Source organism: Bactrocera oleae, chromosome 5, assembly GCF_042242935.1.
Source record: "Bactrocera oleae isolate idBacOlea1 chromosome 5, idBacOlea1, whole genome shotgun sequence".
Lineage (NCBI taxonomy): Eukaryota > Metazoa > Arthropoda > Insecta > Diptera > Tephritidae > Bactrocera > Bactrocera oleae.
This window is the reverse complement of record NC_091539.1, coordinates 20,466,897-20,488,098: the sequence shown is the minus strand read 5'-3', so window position 1 is coordinate 20,488,098 and position 21,202 is coordinate 20,466,897.

Sequence of the window (21,202 nt, the reverse complement as noted above, 5' to 3'; positions counted from 1 at the left end):
AAAATTGATGTTTTTCAGTATAAGTCTTTATATAAGAAAGTAATATTAATTTGAAATTCACTGGTTACTTGAATTTGTTAATACTGTAATGGAAATTTTTCTTAAGCGCAGATCAGCAAAATTGATGTTTTTCAGTATAAGCGGTACCTTGCTCACATAATTAATATACAATTTGCAAGAAAATCGACTTTAAGTTTGAATCTAAGAAAGTGCTATTTGTTCGAAATGTGCTAGTTATAAAAATTTGTTACTCCCCTTATGGAAATGGATGAGTTTCAGTATAAGTCTAAATCTAAGAAAGTGCAATTTAATTGAAATGCACTGGTTATTTGAATTTGTTAATCCTGTAATGGAAATTTTATTTTAGCGCAGATCAGTAAAATTGACGTTTTTCAGTATAAGCGGTACCTTGCTCAAATAATTAATATACAATTTGCAAGAAAATAAACTTTGACTCTCAATCTAAGAAAGTGCTATTTTTTTGAAATGCATGTTAATAATGCAATAACATGAAAATTTTACTTTAGCACAGATCAGTAAGATTGATGTTTTTCAGTATAAGTCTTTATATAAGAAAGTAATATTCATTTGAAAGTCACTGGTTACTTGAATTTGTTAATACTGTAATGGAAATTTTTCTTAAGCGCAGATCAGCAAAATTGATGTTTTTCAGTATAAGCGGTACCTTGCTCACATAATTAACATACAATTTGCAAGAAAATCAACTTTAAGTTTGAATCTAAGAAAGTGCTATTTGTTCGAAACGTGCTGATTATAAAAATTTGTTACTCCCCTACTGGAAATTGATGTTTTTCAGTATAGGTCTAAATCTAAGAAAGTGCTATTTAATTGAAATGCACTGGTCATTTGAATTTGTTAATCCTGTAATTGAAATTTTATTTTAGTGCAGATCAGCAAAATTGATGTTTTTCAGTATAAGCGGTACCTTGCTCACATAACTAATATATAATCTAATTTGCAAGAAAATCGACGTTGAATTTTTACTCCTCTAATGGAAATTTTATTTTAACGCAGATCAGCAAAATTGATGTTTTTCAATATAAGCGGTACCTTGCTCACATAATTAATATACAATTTGCAAGAAAATCGACTTTAAGTTTGAATCTAAGAAAGTGCTATTTAATTGAAATGCACTGGTCATTTGAATTTGTTAATCCTGTAATGGAAATTTTATTTTAGTGCAGATCAGCAAAATTGATGTTTTTCAATATAAGCGGTACCTTGCTCACATAATTAATATACAATATGCAGGAAAATCGACGTTGAATTTGTTACTCCTCTAATGGAAATTTTATTTTAGCGCAGATCAGCAAAATTGATGTTTTTCAGTATAAGCGGTACCTTGCTCACATAATTAATATACAATTCGCAAGAAAATCGACTTTAAGTTTGAATCTAAGAAAGTGCTATTTTTTCGAAATGTGCTGGTTATAAAAATTTGTCACTCCCCTTATGGAAATGGATGAGTTTCAGTATAAGTCTAAATCTAAGAAAGTGCAATTTAATTGAAATGCACTGGTTATTTGAATTTGTTAATCCTGTAATGGAAATTTTATTTTAGCGCAGATCAGTAAAATTGACGTTTTTCAGTATAAGCGGTACCTTGCTCAAATAATTAATATACAATTTGCAAGAAAATAAACTTTGACTCTAAATCTAAGAAAGTGCTATTTTTTTGAAATGCATGTTAATAATGCAATAACATGAAAATTTTACTTTAGCACAGATCAGTAAGATTGATGTTTTTCAGTATAAGTCTTTATATAAGAAAGTAATATTTATTTGAAATTCACTGGTTACTTGAATTTGTTAATACTGTAATGGAAATTTTTCTTAAGCGCAGATCAGCAAAATTGATGTTTTTCAGTATAAGCGGTACCTTGCTCACATAATTAACATACAATTTGCAAGAAAATCAACTTTAAGTTTGAATCTAAGAAAGTGCTATTTGTTCGAAATGTGCTGGTTATAAAAATTTGTTACTCCCCTACTGGAAATTGATGTTTTTCAGTATAGGACTAAATCTAAGAAAGTGCTATTTAATTGAAATGCACTGGTCATTTGAATTTGTTAATCCTGTAATGGAAATTTTATTTTAGTGCAGATCAGCAAAATTGATGTTTTTCAGTATAAGAGGTACCTTGCTTACATAACTTATAAATAATTAGCAAGAAAATCGACGTTGAATTTGTTACTCCTCTAATGGAAATTTTTCATTAGCGCAGATCAGCAAAATTGATGTTTTTCAATATAAGCGGTACCTTGCTCACATAATTAATATACAATTTGCAAGAAAATCGACTTGAAGTTTGAATCTAAGAAAGTGCTATTTGTTCGAAATGTATTAGTTATAAAAATTTGTTACTCCCCTTATGGAAATGGATGAGTTTCAGTATAAGTCTAAATCTAAGAAAGTGCAATTTAATTGAAATGCACTGGTTATTTGAATTTGTTAATCCTGTAATGGAAATTTTATTTTAGCGCAGATCAGTAAAATTGACGTTTTTCAGTATAAGCGGTACCTTGCTCAAATAATTAATATACAATTTGCAAGAAAATAAACTTTGACTCTAAATCTAAGAAAGTGCTATTTTTTTGAAATGCATGTTAATAATGCAATAACATGAAAATTTTACTTTAGCACAGATCAGTAAGATTGATGTTTTTCAGTATAAGTCTTTATATAAGAAAGTAATATTTATTTGAAATTCACTGGTTACTTGAATTTGTTAATACTGTAATGTAAATTTTTCTTAAGTGCAGATCAGCAAAATTGATGTTTTTCAGTATAAGCGGTACCTTGCTCACATAATTAATATACAATTCGCAAGAAAATCGACTTTAAGTTTGAATCTAAGAAAGTGCTATTTTTTCGAAATGTGCTGGTTATAAAAATTTTTTACTCCCCTTATGGAAATGGATGAGTTTCAGTATAAGTCTAAATCTAAGAAAGTGCAATTTAATTGAAATGCACTGGTTATTTGAATTTGTTAATCCTGTAATGGAAATTTTATTTTAGCGCAGATCAGTAAAATTGACGTTTTTCAGTATAAGCGGTACCTTGCTCAAATAATTAATATATAATTTGCAAGAAAATAAACTTTGACTCTAAATCTAAGAAAGTGCTATTTTTTTGAAATGCATGTTAATAATGCAACAACATGAAAATTTTACTTTAGCACAGATCAGTAAGATTGATGTTTTTCAGTATAAGTCTTTATATAAGAAAGTAATATTTATTTGAAATTCACTGGTTACTTGAATTTGCTATTACTGTAATGGAAATTTTCTTAAGCGCAGATGAGCAAATTTGATGTTTCTCAGTATAAGCGGTACCTTGCTCACATAATTAATATACAATTTGCAAGAAAATAAACTTTGACTATAAATCTAAGAAAGTGCTATTTTTTTGAAATGCATGTTATAAATACAATAACATGAAAATTTTACTTTAGCACAGATCAGTAGCATTGATGTTTTTCAGTATAAGTCTTTATATAAGAAAGTGATATTCATTTGAAATTCACTGGTTACTTGAATTTGTTAATACTGTAATGGAAAATTTCTTAAGCGCAGATCAGCAAAATTGATGTTTTTCAGTATAAGGGGTACCTTGCTCACATAACTAATATATAATTTGCAAGAAAATCGACGTTGAATTTGTTACTCCTCTAATGGAAATTTTATTTTAGCGCAGATCAGCAAAATTGATGTTTTTCAGTATAAGCGGTACCTTGCTCACATAATTAATATACAATTTGCAAGAAAATCGACTTTAAGTTTGAATCTAAGAAAGTGCTATTTGTTCGAAATGTGTTAGTTATAAAAATTTGTTACTCCCCTTATGGAAATGGATGAGTTTCAGTATAAGTCTAAATCTAAGAAAGTGCAATTTAATTGAAATGCACTGGTTATTTGAATTTGTTAATCCTGTAATGGAAATTTTATTTTAGCGCAGATCAGTAAAATTGACGTTTTTCAGTATAAGCGGTACCTTGCTCAAATAATTAATATACAATTTGCAAGAAAATAAACTTTGACTCTAAATCTAAGAAAGTGCTATTTTTTTGAAATGCATGTTAATAATGCAATAACATGAAAATTTTACTTTAGCACAGATCAGTAAGATTGATGTTTTTCAGTATAAGTCTTTATATAAGAAAGTAATATTTATTTGAAATTCACTGGTTACTTGAATTTGTTAATACTGTAATGGAAATTTTTCTTAAGCGCAGATCAGCAAAATTGATGTTTTTCAGTATAAGCGGTACCTTGCTCACATAATTAACATACAATTTGCAAGAAAATCAACTTTAAGTTTGAATCTAAGAAAGTGCTATTTGTTCGAAATGTGCTGGTTATAAAAATTTGTTACTCCCCTACTGGAAATTGATGTTTTTCAGTATAGGTCTAAATCTAAGAAAGTGCTATTTAATTGAAATGCACTGGTCATTTGAATTTGTTAATCCTGTAATGGAAATTTTATTTTAGTGCAGATCAGCAAAATTGATGTTTTTCAGTATAAGAGGTACCTTGCTTACATAACTTATATATAATTAGCAAGAAAATCGACGTTGAATTTGTTACTCCTCTAATGGAAATTTTTCATTAGCGCAGATCAGCAAAATTGATGTTTTTCAATATAAGCGGTACCTTGCTCACATAATTAATATACAATTTGCAAGAAAATCGACTTTAAGTTTGAATCTAAGAAAGTGCTATTTGTTCGAAATGTGTTAGTTATAAAAATTTGTTACTCCCCTTATGGAAATGGATGAGTTTCAGTATAAGTCTAAATCTAAGAAAGTGCAATTTAATTGAAATGCACTGGTTATTTGAATTTGTTAATCCTGTAATGGAAATTTTATTTTAGCGCAGATCAGTAAAATTGACGTTTTTCAGTATAAGCGGTACCTTGCTTAAATAATTAATATACAATTTGCAAGAAAATAAACTTTGACTCTAAATCTAAGAAAGTGCTATTTTTTTGAAATGCATGTTAATAATGCAATAACATGAAAATTTTACTTTAGCACAGATCAGTAAGATTGATGTTTTTCAGTATAAGTCTTTATATAAGAAAGTAATATTTATTTGAAATTCACTGGTTACTTGAATTTGTTAATACTGTAATGGAAATTTTTCATTAGCGCAGATCAGCAAAATTGATGTTTTTCAATATAAGCGGTACCTTGCTCACATAATTAATATACAATTCGCAAGAAAATTGACTTTAAGTTTGAACCTAAGAAAGTGCTATTTTTTCGAAATGTGCTGGTTATAAAAATTTTTTACTCCTCTTATGGAAATGGATGAGTTTCAGTATAAGTCTAAATCTAAGAAAGTGCAATTTAATTGAAATGCACTGGTTATTTGAATTTGTTAATCCTGTAATGGAAATTTTATTTTAGTGCAGATCAGTAAAATTGACGTTTTTCAGTATAAGCGGTACCTTGCTCAAATAATTAATATATAATTTGCAAGAAAATAAACTTTGACTCTAAATCTAAGAAAGTGCTATTTTTTTGAAATGCATGTTAATAATGCAACAACATGAAAATTTTACTTTAGCACAGATCAGTAAGATTGATGTTTTTCAGTATAAGTCTTTATATAAGAAAGTAATATTTATTTGAAATTCACTGGTTACTTGAATTTGCTATTACTGTAATGGAAATTTTCTTAAGCGCAGATGAGCAAATTTGATGTTTCTCAGTATAAGCGGTACCTTGCTCACATAATTAATATACAATTTGCAAGAAAATAAACTTTGACTATAAATCTAAGAAAGTGCTATTTTTTTGAAATGCATGTTATAAATACAATAACATGAAAATTTTACTTTAAAATTACACACAGTAATTATTAATTAATTAAAATTACAGTAAAATTGATGTTTTTCAGTATAAGCGGTACCTTGCTCAAATAATTAATATACAATTTGCAAGAAAATAAACTTTGACTCTAAATCTAAGAAAGTGCTATTTTTTTGAAATGCATGTTAATAATGCAATAACATGAAAATTTTACTTTAGCACAGATCAGTAAGATTGATGTTTTTCAGTATAAGTCTTTATATAAGAAAGTAATATTTATTTGAAATTCACTGGTTACTTGAATTTGTTAATACTGTAATGGAAATTTTTCTTAAGCGCAGATCAGCAAAATTGATGTTTTTCAGTATAAGCGGTACCTTGCTCACATAACTAATATATAATCTAATTTGCAAGAAAATCGACGTTGAATTTTTACTCCTCTAATGGAAATTTTATTTTAACGCAGATCAGCAAAATTGATGCTTTTCAATATAAGCGGTACCTTGCTCACATAATTAATATACAATTTGCAAGAAAATCGACTTTAAGTTTGAATCTAAGAAAGTGCTATTTGTTCGAAATGTGTTAGTTATAAAAATTTGTTACTCCCCTTATGGAAATGGATGAGTTTCAGTATAAGTCTAAATCTAAGAAAGTGCAATTTAATTGAAATGCACTGGTTATTTGAATTTGTTAATCCTGTAATGGAAATTTTATTTTAGCGCAGATCAGTAAAATTGATGTTTTTCAGTATAAGCGGTACCTTGCTCACATAACTAATATACAATATGCCGGAAAATCGACTTTAAGTTTGAATCTAAGAAAGTGCTATTTGTTCGAAATGTGCTGGTTATAAAAATTTGTTACTCCCCTACTGGAAATTGATGTTTTTCAGTAAAAGTCTAAATCTAAGAAAGTGCTATTTAATTGAAATGCACTGGTCATTTGAATTTGTTAATCCTGTAATGGAAATTTTATTGTAGTGCAGATCAGCAAAATTGATGTTTTTCAATATAAGCGGTACCTTGCTCACATAATTAATATACAATATGCAGGAAAATCGACTTTAAGTTTGAATCTAAGAAAGTGCTATTTGTTCGAAATGTGCTGGTTATAAAAATTTGTTTCTCCCCTACTGGAAATTGATGTTTTTCAGTATAAGTCTAAATCTAAGAAAGTGCTATTTAATTGAAATGCACTGGTCATTTGAATTTGTTACTCCTCTAATGGAAATTTTTCATTAGCGCAGATCAGCAAAATTGATGTTTTTCAATATAAGCGGTACCTTGCTCACATAATTAATATACAATTTGCAAGAAAATCGACTTTAAGTTTAAATCTAAGAAAGTGCTATTTGTTCGAAATGTGTTAGTTATAAAAATTTGTTACTCCCCTTATGGAAATGGATGAGTTTCAGTATAAGTCTAAATCTAAGAAAGTGCAATTTAATTGAAATGCACTGGTTATTTGAATTGGTTAATCCTGTAATGGAAATTTTATTTTAGCGCAGATCAGTAAAATTGACGTTTTTCAGTATAAGCGGTACCTCGCTCAAATAATTAATATACAATTTGCAAGAAAATAAACTTTGACTCTAAATCTAAGAAAGTGCTATTTTTTGAAATGCATGTTAATAATGCAATAACATGAAAATTTTACTTTAGCACAGATCAGTAAGATTGATGTTTTTCAGTATAAGTCTTTATATAAGAAAGTAATATTTATTTGAAATTTACTGGTTACTTGAATTTGTTAATACTGTAATGGAAATTTTTCTTAAGCGCAGATCAGCAAAATTGATGTTTTTCAATATAAGCGGTAACTTGCTCACATAATTAATACACAATATGCAGGAAAATCGACTTTAAGTTTGAATCTAAGAAAGTGCTATTTGTTCGAAATGTGCTGGTTATAAAAATTTGTTACTCCCCTACTGGAAATTGATGTTTTTCAGTATAAGTCTAAATCTAAGAAAGTGCTATTTAATTGAAATGCACTGGTCATTTGAATTTGTTAATCCTGTAATGGAAATTTTATTTTAGTGCAGATCAGCAAAATTGATGTTTTTCAGTATAAGCGGTACCTTGCTCACATAATTAATATACAATTTGCAAGAAAATAAACTTTGACTCTAAATCTAAGAAAGTGCTATTTTTTTGAAATGCATGTTAATAATGCAAAAACATGAAAATTTTACTTTAGCACAGATCAGTAAGATTTATGTTTTTCAGTATAAGTCTTTATATAAGAAAGTAATATTTATTTGAAATTCACTGGTTTTTTGAATTTGCTAATACTGTAATGGAAATTTTCTTAAGCGCAGATCAGCAAAATTGATGTTTTTCAGTATAAGCGGTACCTTGCTCACATAATTAATATACAATTTGCAAGAAAATAAACTTTGACTCTAAATCTAAGAAAGTGCTATTTTTTTGAAATGCATGTTAATAATACAATAACATGAAAATTTTACTTTAGCACAGATCAGTAAGATTGATGTTTTTCAGTATAAGTCTTACTCTAAGAAAGTAATATTTATTTGAAATTCACTAGTTACTTGAATTTGTTAATACTGTAATGGAAATTTTCTTAAGCGCAGATCAGCAAAATTGATGTTTTTCAGTATAAGCGGTACCTTGCTCACATAACTAATATATAATATAATTTGCAAGAAAATCGACGTTGAATTTTTACTAATCTAATGGAAATTTTATTTTAGCGCAGATCAGCAAAATTGATGTTTTTCAATATAAGCGGTATCTTGCTCACATAATTAATATACAATTTGCAAGAAAATCGACTTTAAGTTTGAATCTAAGAAAGTGCTATTTGTTCGAAATGTGCTGGTTATAAAAATTTGTTACTCCCCTACTGGAAATGGATGAGTTTCAGTATAAGTCTAAATCTAAGAAAGTGCAATTTAATTGAAATGCACTAATTGTTTTAATTTGTTAATCCTGTAATGGAAATCTTATTTTAGCGCAGATCAGCAAAACTGATGTTTTTCAGTATAAGGGGTACCTTGCTCACATAACTAATATATAATATAATTTGCAAGAAAATCGACGTTGAATTTTTACTAATCTAATGGAAATTTTATTTTAGCGCAGATCAGCAAAATTGATGTTTTTTAGTATAAGCAGTACCTTGCTCACATAACTAGTATACAATTCGCAAGAAAATCGACTTTAAGTTTGAATCTAAGAAAGTGCTATTTGTTCGAAATGTGCTGGTTATAAAAATTTGTTACTCCCCTACTGGAAATGGATGAGTTTCAGTATAAGTCTAAATCTAAGAAAGTGCAATTTAATTGAAATGCACTAATTGTTTTAATTTGTTAATCCTGTAATGGAAATTTTATTTTAGCACAGATCAGTAAGATTGATGTTTTTCAGTATAAGTCTTACTCTAAGAAAGTAATATTTATTTGAAATTCACTAGTTACTTGAATTTGTTAATACTGTAATGGAAATTTTCTTAAGCGCAGATCAGCAAAATTGATGTTTTTCAGTATAAGCGGTACCTTGCTCACATAACTAATATATAATATAATTTGCAAGAAAATCGACGTTGAATTTTTACTAATCTAATGGAAATTTTATTTTAGCGCAGATCAGCAAAATTGATGTTTTTCAATATAAGCGGTACCTTGCGCACATAATTAATATACAATTTGCAAGAAAATCGACTTTAAGTTTGAATCTAAGAAAGTGCTATTTGTTCGAAATGTGCTGGTTATAAAAATTTGTTACTCCCCTACTGTAAATTGATGTTTTTCAGTATAAGTCTAAATCTAAGAAAGTGCTATTTAATTGAAATGCACTGGTTATATGAATTTGTTAATACTGTAATGGAAATTTTTCTTAAGCGCAGATCAGCAAAATTGATGTTTTTTAGTATAAGCAGTACCTTGCTCACATAACTAGTATGCAATTCGCAAGAAAATCGACTTTAAGTTTTAATCTAAGAAAGTGCTATTTGTTCGAAATGTGTTGGTTATAAAAATTTGTTACTCCCCTTATGGAAATGGATGAGTTTCAGTATAAGTCTAAATCTAAGAAAGTGCAATTTAATTGAAATGCACTAATTGTTTTAATTTGTTAATCCTGTAATGGAAATTTTATTTTAGCGCAGATCAGCAAAACTGATGTTTTTCAGTATAAGGGGTACCTTGCTCACATAACTAATATATAATTTCAGTATATTGAATTTGTTACTCCTCTAATGGAAATTTTTCTTTTGCGCAGATCAGCAAAATTGATGTTTTTCAGTATAAGTCTAAATCTAAGAAAGTGCTATTTAATTGAAATGCACTAATTGTTTGAATTTGTTAATCCTGTAATGAAAATTTCAGAAAAGATCAGCAAAATTGATGTTTTTCAATATAAGCGGTACCTTGCTCACATAATTATAATACAATTTGCAAGAAAATCGACTTTAAGTTTGAATCTAAGAAAGTGCTATTTGTTCGAAATGTGCTGGCTATAAAAATTTGTTACTCCTCTACTGGAAATTGATGTTTTCAGTATAAGTCTAAATCTAAGAAAGTGCTATTTAATTGAAATGCACTGGTTATTTGAATTTGTTAATCCTGCAATGGAAATTTTATTTTAGTGCAGATCAGCAAAATTGTAGTTTTTCAGTATAAGGAGTACTTTGCTCACATAATTAATAAACAATTTGCAAGAGAATAAAATTTGACACTAAATCTAAGAAAGTGCTATTTTTTTAAATGCATGTTAAAAATGCAATAACATGAAAATTTTACTTTAGCACAGATCAGTAAGATTAATGTTTTTCAGTATAAGTCTTAATATAAGAAAATAATATTTATATGAAATTCACTGGTTACTCGAATTTGTTAATACTGTAATGGAAACTTTCAGCAAAATTGATGTTTTTCAGTATAAGCGGTATCTTGCTCAAATAATTAATATACAATTCGCAAGAAAATAAACTTTGACTCTAAATCTAAGAAAGTGCTATTTTATGAAATGCATGTTAATAATACAATAACATGAAAATTTTACTTTAGCACAGATCAGTAAGATTGATGTTTTTCAGTATAAGTCTTACTCTAAGAAAGTAATATTTATTTGAAATTCACTAGTTACTTGAATTTGTTAATACTGTAATGGAAATTTTCTTAAGCGCAGATCAGCAAAATTGATGTTTTTCGGTATAAGCGGTACCTTGCTCACATAACTAATATATAATATAATTTGCAAGAAAATCGACGTTGAATTTTTACTAATCTAATGGAAATTTTATTTTAGCGCAGATCAGCAAAATTGATGTTTTTCAATATAAGCGGTACCTTGCTCACATAATTAATATACAATTTGCAAGAAAATCGACTTTAAGTTTGAATCTAAGAAAGTGCTATTTGTTCGAAATGTGTTAGTTATAAAAATTTGTTACTCCCCTTATGGAAATGGATGAGTTTCAGTATCAGTCTAAATCTAAGAATGTGCAATTTAATTGAAATGCACTGGTTATTTGAATTTATTAATCCTGTAATGGAAATTTTATTTTAGTGCAGATCAGCAAAATTGATGTTTTTCAGTATAAGCGGTACCTTGCTCACATAATTAATATACAATTTGCAAGAAAATAAACTTTGACTCTAAATCTAAGAAAGTGCTATCTTTTTGAAATGCATGTTAATAATGCAAAAACATGAAAATTTTACTTTAGCACAGAGCAGTAAGATTGATGTTTTTCAGTATAAGTCTTTATATAAGAAAGTAATATTTATTTGAAATTCACTGGTTTTTTGAATTTGCTAATACTGTAATGGAAATTTTCTTAAGCGCAGATCAGCAAAATTGATGTTTTTCAGTATAAGCGGTACCTTGCTCACATAATTAATATACAATTTGCAAGAAAATAAACTTTGACTCTAAATCTAAGAAAGTGCTATTTTATGAAATGCATGTTAATAATACAATAACATGAAAATTTTACTTTAGCACAGATCAGTAAGATTGATGTTTTTCAGTATAAGTCTTACTCTAAGAAAGTAATATTTATTTGAAATTCACTAGTTGCTTGAATTTGTTAATACTGTAATGGAAATTTTCTTAAGCGCAGATCAGCAAAATTGATGTTTTTCGGTATAAGCGGTACCTTGCTCACATAACTAATATATAATATAATTTGCAAGAAAATCGACGTTGAATTTTTACTCCTCTAATGAAAATTTTATTTTAGCGCAGATCAGCAAAATTGATGTTTTTCAATATAAGCGGTACCTTGCTCACATAATTAATATACAATTTGCAAGAAAATCGACTTTAAGTTTGAATCTAAGAAAGTGCTATTTGTTCGAAATGTGCTGGTTATAAAAATTTGTTACTCCCCTACTGGAAATTGATGTTTTTCAGTATAAGTCTAAATCTAAGAAAGTGCTATTTAATTGAAATGCACTGGTTATTTGAATTTGTTAATACTGTAATGGAAATTTTTCTTAAGCGCAGATCAGCAAAATTGATGTTTTTTAGTATAAGCAGTACCTTGCTCACATAACTAATATACAATTCGCAAGAAAATCGACTTTAAGTTTGAATCTAAGAAAGTGCTATTTGTTCGAAATGTGTTAGTTATAAAAATTTGTTACTCCCCTTATGGAAATGGATGAGTTTCAGTATAAGTCTAAATCTAAGAATGTGCAATTTAATTGAAATGCACTGGTTATTTGAATTTATTAATCCTGTAATGGAAATTTTATTTTAGTGCAGATCAGCAAAATTGATGTTTTTCAGTATAAGCGGTACCTTGCTCACATAATTAATATACAATTTGCAAGAAAATAAACTTTGACTCTAAATCTAAGAAAGTGCTATCTTTTTGAAATGCATGTTAATAATGCAAAAACATGAAAATTTTACTTTAGCACAGAGCAGTAAGATTGATGTTTTTCAGTATAAGTCTTTATATAAGAAAGTAATATTTATTTGAAATTCACTGGTTTTTTGAATTTGCTAATACTGTAATGGAAATTTTCTTAAGCGCAGATCAGCAAAATTGATGTTTTTCAGTATAAGCGGTACCTTGCTCACATAATTAATATACAATTTGCAAGAAAATAAACTTTGACTCTAAATCTAAGAAAGTGCTATTTTATGAAATGCATGTTAATAATACAATAACATGAAAATTTTACTTTAGCACAGATCAGTAAGATTGATGTTTTTCAGTATAAGTCTTACTCTAAGAAAGTAATATTTATTTGAAATTCACTAGTTGCTTGAATTTGTTAATACTGTAATGGAAATTTTCTTAAGCGCAGATCAGCAAAATTGATGTTTTTCGGTATAAGCGGTACCTTGCTCACATAACTAATATATAATATAATTTGCAAGAAAATCGACGTTGAATTTTTACTCCTCTAATGAAAATTTTATTTTAGCGCAGATCAGCAAAATTGATGTTTTTCAATATAAGCGGTACCTTGCTCACATAATTAATATACAATTTGCAAGAAAATCGACTTTAAGTTTGAATCTAAGAAAGTGCTATTTGTTCGAAATGTGCTGGTTATAAAAATTTGTTACTCCCCTTATGGAAATGGATGAGTTTCAGTATAAGTCTAAATCTAAGAAAGTGCAATTTAATTGAAATGCACTAATTGTTTGAATTTGTTAATCCTGTAATGGAAATTTTATTTTAGCGCAGATCAGCAAAACTGATGTTTTTCAGTATAAGGGGTACCTTGCTCACATAACTAATATATAATTTCAGTATATTGAATTTGTTACTCCTCTAATGGAAATTTTTCTTTTGCGCAGATCAGCAAAATTGATGTTTTTCAGTATAGGGGGTACCTTGCTCACATAATTAATATACAATTTGCAAGAGAATAAAATTTGACTCTAAATCTAAGAAAGTGCTATTTTTTGAAATGCATGTTAAAAATGCAATAACATGAAAATTTTACTTTAGCACAGATCAGTAAGATTGATGTTTTTCAGTATAAGTCTTAATATAAAAAAGTAATATTTAAATGAAATTCACTGGTTACTTGAATTTGTTAATACTGTAATGGAAATTTTCAGCAAAATTGATGTTTTTCAGTATAAGCGGTACCTTGCTCACATAATTAATATAAAATTCGCAAGAAAATCGACTTTAAGTTTGAATCTAAGAAAGTGCTATTTGTTCGAAATGTGCTGGTTATAAAAATTTGTTACTCCCCTAATGGAAATTGATGTGTTTCAATATAAGTCTAAATCTAAGAAAGTGCTATTTAATTGAAATGCACTGGTTATTTGAATTTGTTAATCCTGTAATGGAAATTTTATGTTAGCGCAGATCAGCAAAATTGATGTTTTTCAGTAAAGGGGTACCTTGCTCACATAACTTATATATAATTTGCAAGAAAATCGACGTTGAATTTGTTACTCCTCTGATGGAAATTTTATTTTAGCGCAGATCAACAAAATTGATGTTTTTCAGTATAAGTCTAAATCTAAGAAAGTGCTATTTAATTGAAATGCACTAATTGTTTGAATTTGTTAATCCTGTAATGAAAATTTCAGAAAAGATCAGCAAAATTGATGTTTTTCAATATAAGCGGTACCTTGCTCACATAATTATAATACAATTTGCAAGAAAATCGACTTTAAGTTTGAATCTAAGAAAGTGCTATTTGTTCGAAATGTGCTGGCTATAAAAATTTGTTACTCCTCTACTGGAAATTGATGTTTTCAGTATAAGTCTAAATCTAAGAAAGTGCTATTTAATTGAAATGCACTGGTTATTTGAATTTGTTAATCCTGCAATGGAAATTTTATTTTAGTGCAGTATAAGGAGTACTTTGCTCACATAATTAATAAACAATTTGCAAGAGAATAAAATTTGACACTAAATCTAAGAAAGTGCTATTTTTTTAAATGCATGTTAAAAATGCAATAACATGAAAATTTTACTTTAGCACAGATCAGTAAGATTAATGTTTTTCAGTATAAGTCTTAATATAAGAAAGTAATATTTATATGAAATTCACTGGTTACTCGAATTTGTTAATACTGTAATGGAAACTTTCAGCAAAATTGATGTTTTTCAGTATAAGCGGTATCTTGCTCAAATAATTAATATACAATTCGCAAGAAAATAAACTTTGACTCTAAATCTAAGAAAGTGCTATTTTATGAAATGCATGTTAATAATACAATAACATGAAAATTTTACTTTAGCACAGATCAGTAAGATTGATGTTTTTCAGTATAAGTCTTACTCTAAGAAAGTAATATTTATTTGAAATTCACTAGTTACTTGAATTTGTTAATACTGTAATGGAAATTTTCTTAAGCGCAGATCAGCAAAATTGATGTTTTTCGGTATAAGCGGTACCTTGTTCACATAACTAATATATAATATAATTTGCAAGAAAATCGACGTTGAATTTTTACTCCTCTAATGAAAATTTTATTTTAGCGCAGATTAGAAAAATTGATGTTTTTCAATATAAGCGGTACCTTGCTCACATAATTAATATACAATTTGCAAGAAAATCGACTTTAAGTTTGAATCTAAGAAAGTGCTATTTGTTCGAAATGTGCTGGTTATAAAAATTTGTTACTCCCCTACTGGAAATTGATGTTTTTCAGTATAAGTCTAAATCTAAGAAAGTGCTATTTAATTGAAATGCACTGGTTATTTGAATTTGTTAATACTGTAATGGAAATTTTTCTTAAGCGCAGATCAGCAAAATTGATGTTTTTTAGTATAAGCAGTACCTTGCTCACATAACTAATATACAATTCGCAAGAAAATCGACTTTAAGTTTGAATCTAAGAAAGTGCTATTTGTTCGAAATGTGTTAGTTATAAAAATTTGTTACTCCCCTTATGGAAATGGATGAGTTTCAGTATAAGTCTAAATCTAAGAATGTGCAATTTAATTGAAATGCACTGGTTATTTGAATTTGTTAATCCTGTAATGGAAATTTTATTTTAGTGCAGATCAGCAAAATTGATGTTTTTCAGTATAAGCGGTACCTTGCTCACATAATTAATATACAATTTGCAAGAAAATAAACTTTGACTCTAAATCTAAGAAAGTGCTATTTTTTTGAAATGCATGTTAATAATGCAAAAACATGAAAATTTTACTTTAGCACAGAGCAGTAAGATTGATGTTTTTCAGTATAAGTCTTTATATAAGAAAGTAATATTTATTTGAAATTCACTGGTTTTTTGAATTTGCTAATACTGTAATGGAAATTTTCTTAAGCGCAGATCAGCAAAATTGATGTTTTTCAGTATAAGCGGTACCTTGCTCACATAATTAATATACAATTTGCAAGAAAATAAACTTTGACTCTAAATCTAAGAAAGTGCTATTTTATGAAATGCATGTTAATAATACAATAACATGAAAATTTTACTTTAGCACAGATCAGTAAGATTGATGTTTTTCAGTATAAGTCTTACTCTAAGAAAGTAATATTTATTTGAAATTCACTAGTTACTTGAATTTGTTAATACTGTAATGGAAATTTTCTTAAGCGCAGATCAGCAAAATTGATGTTTTTCGGTATAAGCGGTACCTTGCTCACATAACTAATATATAATATAATTTGCAAGAAAATCGACGTTGAATTTTTACTCCTCTAATGAAAATTTCATTTTAGCGCAGATCAGCAAAATTGATGTTTTTCAATATAAGCGGTACCTTGCTCACATAATTAATATACAATTTGCAAGAAAATCGACTTTAAGTTTGAATCTAAGAAAGTGCTATTTGTTCGAAATGTGCTGGTTATAAAAATTTGTTACTCCCCTACTGGAAATTGATGTTTTTCAGTATAAGTCTAAATCTAAGAAAGTGCTATTTAATTGAAATGCACTGGTTATTTGAATTTGTTAATACTGTAATGGAAATTTTTCTTAAGCCCAGATCAGCTAAATTGATGTTTTTTAGTATAAGCAGTACCTTGCTCACATAACTAATATACAATTCGCAAGAAAATCGACTTTAAGTTTGAATCTAAGAAAGTGCTATTTGTTCGAAATGTGTTAGTTATAAAAATTTGTTACTCCCCTTATGGAAATGGATGAGTTTCAGTATAAGTCTAAATCTAAGAAAGTGCTATTTAATTGAAATGCACTGGTTATTTGAATTTGTTAATCCTGTAATGGAAATTTTATTTTAGCGCAGATCAGTAAAATATCAGTATAGGGGGTACCTTGCTCACATAATTAATATACAATTTTCAAGAGAATAAAATTTGACACTAAATCTAAGAAAGTGCTATTTTTTGAAATGCATGTTAAAAATGCAATAACATGAAAATTTTACTTTAGCACAGATCAGTAAGATTGATGTTTTTCAGTATAAGTCTTAATATAAAAATGTAATATTTATATGAAATTCACTGGTTACTTGAATTTGTTAATACTGTAATGGAAATTTTCAGCAAAATTGATGTTTTTCAGTATAAGCGGTACCTTGCTCACATAATTAATATACAATTCGCTAGAAAATCGACTTTAAGTTTGAATCTAAGAAAGTGCTATTTGTTCGAAATGTGCTGGTTATAAAAATTTGTTACTCCCCTAATGGAAATTGATGTGTTTCAATATAAGTCTAAATCTAAGAAAGTGCTATTTAATTGAAATGCACTGGTTATTTGAATTTGTTAATCCTGTAATGGAAATTTTGTGTTAGCGCAGTTCAGCAAAATTGATGTTTTTCAGTAAAAGGGTACCTTGCTCACGTAACTAATATATAATTTGCAAGAAAATCGACGTTGAATTTGTTACTCCTCTAATGGAAATTTTTCTTTTACGCAGATCAGCAAAATTGATGTTTTTCAGTATAGGGGTACCTTGCTCACATAATTAATATACAATTTGCAAAAGAATAAAATTTGACTCTAAATCTAAGAAAGTGCTAAAAAATAAAAATTTGTTACTCCCCTACTGGAAATTGATGTTTTTCAGTATAAGTCTAAATCTAAGAAAGTGCTATTTAATTGAAATGCACTGGTTATTTGAATTTGTTAATACTGTAATGGAAATTTTTCTTAAGCCCAGATCAGCTAAATTGATGTTTTTTAGTATAAGCAGTACCTTGCTCACATAACTAATATACAATTCGCAAGAAAATCGACTTTAAGTTTGAATCTAAGAAAGTGCTATTTGTTCGAAATGTGTTAGTTATAAAAATTTGTTACTCCCTTTATGGAAATGGATGAGTTTCAGTATAAGTCTAAATCTAAGAAAGTGCTATTTAATTGAAATGCACTGGTTATTTGAATTTGTTAATCCTGTAATGGAAATTTTATTTTAGCGCAGATCAGTAAAATTGATATTTTTCAGTATGAGCGGTACCTTGCTCACATATTAATATACAATTTGCAAGAAAATCGACTTTAAAATTGAATCTCAGAAAGTGCTATTTGTTCGAAATGTGCTGGTTATAAAAATTTGTTACTCCCCTACTGGAAATTGATGTTTTTCAGTATAAGTCTAAATCTAAGAAAGTGCTATTTAATTGAAATGCACTGGTTAATTGAATTTGTTAATACTGTAATGGAAATTTTTCTTAAGCGCAGATCAGCAAAATTGATGTTTGTTAGTATAAGCAGTACCTTGCTCACATAACTAGTATGCAATTCGCAAGAAAATCGACTTTAAGTTTGATTCTAAGAAAGTGCTATTTGTTCGAAATGTGTTGGTTATAAAAACTTGTTACTCCCCTTATGGAAATGGATGAGTTTCAGTATAAGTCTAAATCTAAGAAAGTGCAATTTAATTGAAATGCACTGGTTATTTCAATTTGTTAATCCTGTAATGGAAATTTTATTTTAGCGCAGATCAGTAAAATTGATGTTTTTCAGTATAGGGGGTACCTTGCTCACATAATTAATATACAATTTGCAAGAGATAGAAATTTGACTCTAAATCTAAGAAAGTGCTATTTTTTTAAATGTGTGTTAATAATGCAATAACATGAAAATTTGGCTTTAGCACAGATCAGCAAGGTTGATGTTTTTCAGTATAAGTCTTAATCTAAGAAAGTAATATTTATTTAAAATTCCCTGGTTATTTGAATTTGTTAATACTGTAATAAAAATTTTTCTTTTGCGTAGATCAGCAAAATTGATATTGTAGTTTTCAGTATAAGCAATACCTTGCTCACATAGCTAATATATAATTTGCAAGAAAATCGACGTTGAATTTGTTACTCCTCTAATGGAAATTTTTCTTTTGCGCAGATCAGTAAAATTGATGTTTTTCAGTATAGGGGGTACCTTGCTCACATAATTAATATACAATTTGCAAGAGAATAAAGTTTGACTCTAAATCTAAGAAAATGCTATTTTTTTGAAATGTATGTCAATAATGCAATAACATGAAAATTTGACTTTAGCACAGATCAGCAAGGTTGATGTTTTTCAGTATAAGTCTTAATCTAAGAAAGTAATATTTATTTAAAATTCCCTGGTTATTTGAATTTGTTAATACTGTAATGGAAACTTTCAGCAAAATTGATGTTTTTCAGTATAAGCGGTATCTTGCTCAAATAATTAATATACAATTCGCAAGAAAATAAACTTTGACTCTAAATCTAAGAAAGTGCTATTTTATGAAATGCATGTTAATAATACAATAACATGAAAATTTTACTTTAGCACAGATCAGTAAGATTAATGTTTTTCAGTATAAGTCTTAATATAAGAAAGTAATATTTATATGAAATTCACTGGTTACTCGAATTTGTTAATACTGTAATGGAAACTTTCAGCAAAATTGATGTTTTTCAGTATAAGCGGTATCTTGCTCAAATAATTAATATACAATTCGCAAGAAAATAAACTTTGACTCTAAATCTAAGAAAGTGCTATTTTATGAAATGCATGTTAATAATACAATAACATGAAAATTTTACTTTAGCACAGATCAGTAAGATTGATGTTTTTCAGTATAAGTCTTACTCTAAGAAAGTAATATTTATTTGAAATTCACTAGTTACTTGAATTTGTTAATACTGTAATGGAAATTTTCTTAAGCGCAGATCAGCAAAATTGATGTTTTTCGGTATAAGCGGTACCTTGCTCACATAACTAATATATAATATAATTTGCAAGAAAATCGACGTTGAATTTTTGCTCCTCTAATGAAAATTTTATTTTAGCGCAGATTAGAAAAATTGATGTTTTTCAATATAAGCGGTACTTTGCTCACATAATTAATATACAATTTGCAAGAAAATCGACTTTAAGTTTGAATCTAAGAAAGTGCTATTTGTTCGAAATGTGCTGGTTATAAAAATTTGTTACTCCCCTACTGGAAATTGATGTTTTTCAGTATAAGTCTAAATCTAAGAAAGTGCTATTTAATTGAAATGCACTGGTTATTTGAATTTGTTAATACTGTAATGGAAATTTTTCTTAAGCGCAGATCAGCAAAATTGATGTTTTTTAGTATAAGCAGTACCTTGCTCACATAACTAATATACAATTCGCAAGAAAATCGACTTTAAGTTTGAATCTAAGAAAGTGCTATTTGTTCGAAATGTGTTAGTTATAAAAATTTGTTACTCCCCTTATGGAAATGGATGAGTTTCAGTATCAGTCTAAATCTAAGAATGTGCAATTTAATTGAAATGCACTGGTTATTTGAATTTATTAATCCTGTAATGGAAATTTTATTTTAGTGCAGATCAGCAAAATTGATGTTTTTCAGTATAAGCGGTACCTTGCTCACATAATTAATATACAATTTGCAAGAAAATAAACTTTGACTCTAAATCTAAGAAAGTGCTATCTTTTTGAAATGCATGTTAATAATGCAAAAACATGAAAATTTTACTTTAGCACAGAGCAGTAAGATTGATGTTTTTCAGTATAAGTCTTTATATAAGAAAGTAATATTTATTTGAAATTCACTGGTTTTTTGAATTTGCTAATACTGTAATGGAAATTTTCTTAAGCGCAGATCAGCAAAATTGATGTTTTTCAGTATAAGCGGTACCTTGCTCACATAATTAATATACAATTTGCAAGAAAATAAACTTTGACTCTAAATCTAAGAAAGTGCTATTTTATGAAATGCATGTTAATAATACAATAACATGAAAATTTTACTTTAGCACAGATCAGTAAGATTGATGTTTTTCAGTATAAGTCTTACTCTAAGAAAGTAATATTTATTTGAAATTCACTAGTTGCTTGAATTTGTTAATACTGTAATGGAAATTTTCTTAAGCGCAGATCAGCAAAATTGATGTTTTTCGGTATAAGCGGTACCTTGCTCACATAACTAATATATAATATAATTTGCAAGAAAATCGACGTTGAATTTTTACTCCTCTAATGAAAATTTTATTTTAGCGCAGATCAGCAAAATTGATGT